Consider the following 5439-nt stretch of genomic DNA (forward strand, 5'->3'; position numbering starts at 1 on the left):
TGAAAGTGATGGTAGAGAAAGAGAGAGAGATGGAGAATGAACCACACACTTGTATTGCACACTTGCTTACACACTTACATTGGAATAGGTGAGAGTACACATATATATACAATAAAGGTGTGGATATGGTAGGTCTTCTTAGTGAAATATCCTCCACATGTTCTAGATCCATCTTATCTAGTTCTCCTAAATATCTAGATATTGTCTTCCTAGATATTCTCTAAGTGCATGTTCATATGAGTACCTTCTAACATTCTAATAGAATGTGGCATCCAAACACCTAATGGAGGTGACTAAGTCATCCCTTCCTTGTATTTGTGGCTAGGTCCATGGCTAACGTAAGGATAGATTGAAGCCTATAGGAGCGTCTAAGGCCTACGGGAGATTGGGGTTTGGTTAACCTGAATAGCTTGACTATTGATGCCTGCTACATGGGCGGTTCAATGGGGTGTCTGCCAATCGCTTGTGTGATGATAGCTTGGACCTGTGGCTCAGTTGACATGTTGTTCCTAGCTTGTGGAGTAGTTGGGACACTAGGAGTCTTAGGTTGAGTTGACCTAGGGCTAGATGATTGCAGCTTTGGTTGATAGGCTCCATGAGGTTTTATGGATTTGGTGCTTTTTGAGGTAATGGATTTCTCCTCCCTAGTTGGCTCATTGATTTGCAGAGATGGGCTAGAGGGCTTGGATTGAGGAGCATCCATACCATTTCTAGACTTGGGCATTCAAATCCAGTTTTTGCCTTCATAGTAGCCTTGAGCGTGCAATAGGGCTTTGGGCACCCATAGCGACTTGACCGTTCTTCTACTTTGGTAGCGCCAGCTTTGCCTTCTAGGCATAGGTTGTGATATTCTATGGTCACGGATTCATGCAGGTTGGCTACTAGAAGGTGGCCATGGTTGTTGTTTGGGTTGCCATTTGAGCTCCTACTTAGTGATCTTTGGTGTGTCTCCCTTAGGCTGCATCTGACTTATCTTTGCACGATGGGTCAAGTTATGATCATACATTAGGTTCCTCCACCAGTGATCACAGGTTTTGATGGAGTTGTGCTACCTTTGCTGAAAGCTATCACTATTCAAACATTGCCAATGGCAAGGTGAACGTGCTACGAGTCATAGTCGACATTGGAGTGTACTTGTTTCTTGAATGTGCATCCTAGCAACGATTCCTTTCCAGTGGCCTTCGTGTTAGGCATCACGTAGAAGATCATAGGTAGGCTTTTAGTCTCAATAGACGCTGCTATTTTGCACTTTTCCAGTAGTGAGTAGGATTGTCCTCCAAATGGATCGAGTTTAGTGTTGGTCGGTTGTAGTTTAGGCTGACCAATGAGGGTCCAATGATCATGCGTAAGGATGTTACATTCAGCCCCCTCATCAATGAGTGCATCAAAGACATGCCTCTTCTGGGTGGTCACTGATATGCATTGGTATGCAGGTGCCACCACTTCCTCACCCTCTTCCTCAATCTCTTTGATGGAATCTACTCTCACATTTGTAGGGGGTTCTAGCATTGGAGGCGCTTGTGGTAGGTGCACTAGTGTTGATCGATTATTAGAGTTCCTAGCTATCATGCAAGGTGGTACTAATGGAGAGGACAGCTTCTGCCTAGGGCAATCAACAAAGAGGTGAGTGATTCCACACTCAACACATTTGAGATCAACCTTATCTCGATTTTCTTGCTCTCTCTCGGGGCAACGTGAGGAGATGTGTCCCCGGTGACCACAAGTCCACAAGAAATTGATTCTTGGGTCTTCCCTCCTAAGCCTTTGCCTCTCCCCCTTCCTAATGCCATCATCAGCACTAGTCGATAGTCCATGAGGACTGGATTGCCCTCTTCATTGTATGAGACGTAAGGGTTTACATAAGGCTCCTCATCGTTAGACTCCTCCACGTAGTGGATTGGAGCATCGCTCGGTGGATGGGTTACGTAGGGTCCAGGTGGCCTAGATATGCATGTGGGATTGATCTCTATCCTAGAGATGGCAGGCTTTGTATTGTTAGGTGCTGGGAGGGCCAATGGGACTCCTCTCTTGAAGAAATTTGAAGGTCTATTCCCTAGATAAGGCTAGTTGTAAGGTTGTGAATATAGGAGTCTCTGTAGGAGTCTGTAGTGCATGGTGTTGTGGACAAACCTATCACAATTGGCACAAGGTCAGGATCTTGGGTCCTAACACTTAGCTGGAAGGTGGTTTCCACTACAATACACACATTGGACCTGGGACCACGTAGGTCTTTTCATCATCTCCTACAGCTTGGCCAACTCTAGCTTTATGTCTACCAACTCCTGGCTCTGATCGACATTCTTTCCTTTGTCTTGGGTGCCTTGCCTGGATCTGTCACTAGCGATTGGAGTTTTTCTTGAGGTTCTAGGAGTAGTGATGTCTCGAGTTGTGGGCCTTGAGCTTCTCTCTTTGAGTAGATCATCCACTCATATGGCTTCTTTGAAGACCCTAGCTAGCACGTCCCTTTGCAGGGTTGAGTTGCTCACCAAGGCCTTGTAAAGCTCTTCACTCATGATTTCACTTATGAACACAATGGAGACCGCTCATTTGCTAGGTCTCTCTACGCAGCTAGGATTCTCTTGAAAAGACTCCACACATGAGTGAATTAGTCTCTATTATCCTCTTTGTCCTTCTGCTTGACATTCATTAATCTAACTAACTATGAGGTTGTTAGAATATCCCACCTCAGAGAACCTCTTGATGAAGAGAATCTTGAGGGTGTTGAAGTCATTGCATTCAGCATTGTCCAAACTAGTGTACCACATCCGTCCTTTGTCACCTAAGAATATACTGAAATCTTGTGAGCACTGGGCAAGATCCATAAGGCTATTAGCCTTGTAGACTTGCTCAAAACTGCTCCACAAAACTATATGGGTCGTTTCTCAACTTGTACTTGTCTAGTTGTTTTGCAACTATAGGGATTCTCGATTGGCTCTTGGAGCCTTGGTTAACTCCTAATCCTGCTAGCAACGATGTTGCTAGTGCTACAACACTTTGCCGACATATTCTCTATGAGTCACTTCATGAGAAGCTCACTCCCAGAGTTAAGTCTGCCTCTAATGCTCTCTCCCTTTCTGCATTTGGTCCTGTTCAATTCCTATTTGCTAGGGCTAGAACGAGCTAGACTTCTCACATTTCTATGTCCTGTTGCAATCTCCTAGCCTACTATTGCTGGTTGTATGCTACTATGCCTTGCAGGGATTTTTGCACTAGCTTTCGTTCCTCTTCAAGGTCTACTATGATGTCTTCTAATGGTCTGCCATGGTGGTCTATCCTAGTTTGTGCATCGCATGCATTCACCATCTGCTAGATTTCGACAGGGAAATCTCATAGGTTGAGCTCCTTGTTTTCGTGGATTACACTAGGTTTTGTCACGTCTGCGGCCTCTTGCTCCACTAGATTAGCAATGAGATTGATCAAGTCAGGTAGCGTTGTGCTCCCAATGGTGTTGCTCCCTGATGCGTCTGGCCTTTCGTGTTGTGTCTGTCACTTGGCTCTATTGATTGAGGTTGCTTGATCCCCTATCTAGGTTTGAGTGTCACCTCCTATTGGTGGGTTCATTCTATTAATTAGGTCTAAGTGTGCTCCTTTTTATTGATAGCCAACCCTCAATTTTAGTTCACTCAGTGCATGCGTGTTGCACTTTTCCGTGCACTGTGCACAATCAAGCTTTCAGTTTTTCCAAGTGCACGTCAAGTGTTGAAAACAATATGAGTGCAAACACATGTTAATAACTCTCACAGCTCTAATAGGGACTAAAAGCTGATGTGACTATTAGCGGTTGCATCTAGTCATCCAACTGCAATTTCTAGGGTCAATTTTGTCTATAAGGCTTTCAAAGCCTTCCTCGGTTTGTAGGAGGTGTTTTGCCTCACTCGGGACACACTAGATTTGTTAGTCTCTCCTATCAAAATTCTGGTCCCATTTAACATTGTTTGATTTTACAGTGTTTGATTCTTAGAGTCGGATGTTCAATTTTGGTTGTCCGATTTTGGAGTATCCGATTCTGGCGTATCTGAGTGCCAAGCATCCAATTTTGACAAGGTCCAATTTTTGTTGTCCGAGTGGCCAATGGCCAAGTGTACAAGTCCGATTCTAATGAGTTTGATCATCCTAATCAAATGAGGCGAATGTTTGATCAAACACTGATGGATAATCCAATTTCCAAGATCAAACAGACAACATTTGATCGAACGAGTCAAGCTAGTCTGAATGTCTGAATTCTTGGAATTGGACATCCAAGTGTCCGATTCTAGGAATTGGACCCCTGTGGGCCGTGTTTGATTTTACTGGCATGCAAACAACAACAAAAATTTGAATCGTGGCCAAGATTTTGGCAGTACACACAAGCAAGGAGCTCTAGAATGCAATAGTGCATACACATGCAGGGTTCTATGTACTAGATATGCATGGAAAACTCGTGTGGTAGCCAATCAATTCACCCTAAGCTCTAGGTCTCTCTCAAGCCCTCTCTCTCTCTCTCTCCCTCTCTCTCTCTCTCTCTCTCTCTCTCTCTCTCTCTCTCTCTCTCTCTCTCTCTCTCTCTCTCTCTCTCTCTCTCTTTCTCTCTCTCTCTCTCTCTATTGCAAAAACTAAAAATGAGCCTTCCACTCACGTTCATTTGGGTCTTAAGACCTTGTCCTAATGTCTAAGTGTTGTCTCGTTAAGTGCTCAAGCCTTGTCAATGGAGTGCAAGTCCATTCTTCCCTTGATTTTGCCCTGTTTTTGCTTGTTTTATAGCAGAAACCCTAAAGCTTTTTGCTTCGATTTCTTGCTCCTACCCTACTCTAAATGCAACAAGAATCAAAACACAAATACTAAAATGAATCCTCCTACTTGTCTGCTCATCAAAAACCCAAAATACTTACTTGTTTTGAAAATTAAAAAGCCCAAATCTTGTATCTATCTCAAGCACCAATTCAGGGATGCAACCCTACTTCGATGCTTGGTTTGAGGCATGCAAGTGCTCAAGCTTGAATCCATTTGTCCTAGAAATAGAACCAAAATGTAATGGGAGCTCATGCTCAACCGCCAAGACCCACGCACTTCTTATTGCTTCAAGCAAGTACAGATGACTATCTCTGTTGAGTTTTTCATTGGTTGGTTGCAATTGGGGTTGACCCATGGTGGTCTAGTGTTCATGCGTTAAGATATTAAAGTCAGCTTCCTCATCAATTAGTGCATCAAGGGTTTATGCCTTTTGGACAGTCATGACTATTCATAGGTAGGCTAGTGCCATTGCTTCCTCATCCTCCTCCTCTAGTTCTGTGATGGTTGCAACTCTCACATTTTGTGGTGGTCCTATCATGGGAGGTTCATGAAGTGGATAAGAAGGAGGGGAATACTTTTTTATGCGAATTCCATTGAAAAAGCCCATGCTCTCCACCTCTAGGGTTTCGAGCTCCACATTGCCCATTCTATTGATATTGCCAACCTTGA

This window comes from Lygodium microphyllum, chromosome 17 (genome assembly GCF_053477565.2).
Source record: "Lygodium microphyllum isolate KBCC chromosome 17, Lygodium_microphyllum_v1.1.10, whole genome shotgun sequence".
NCBI lineage: Eukaryota > Viridiplantae > Streptophyta > Polypodiopsida > Schizaeales > Lygodiaceae > Lygodium > Lygodium microphyllum.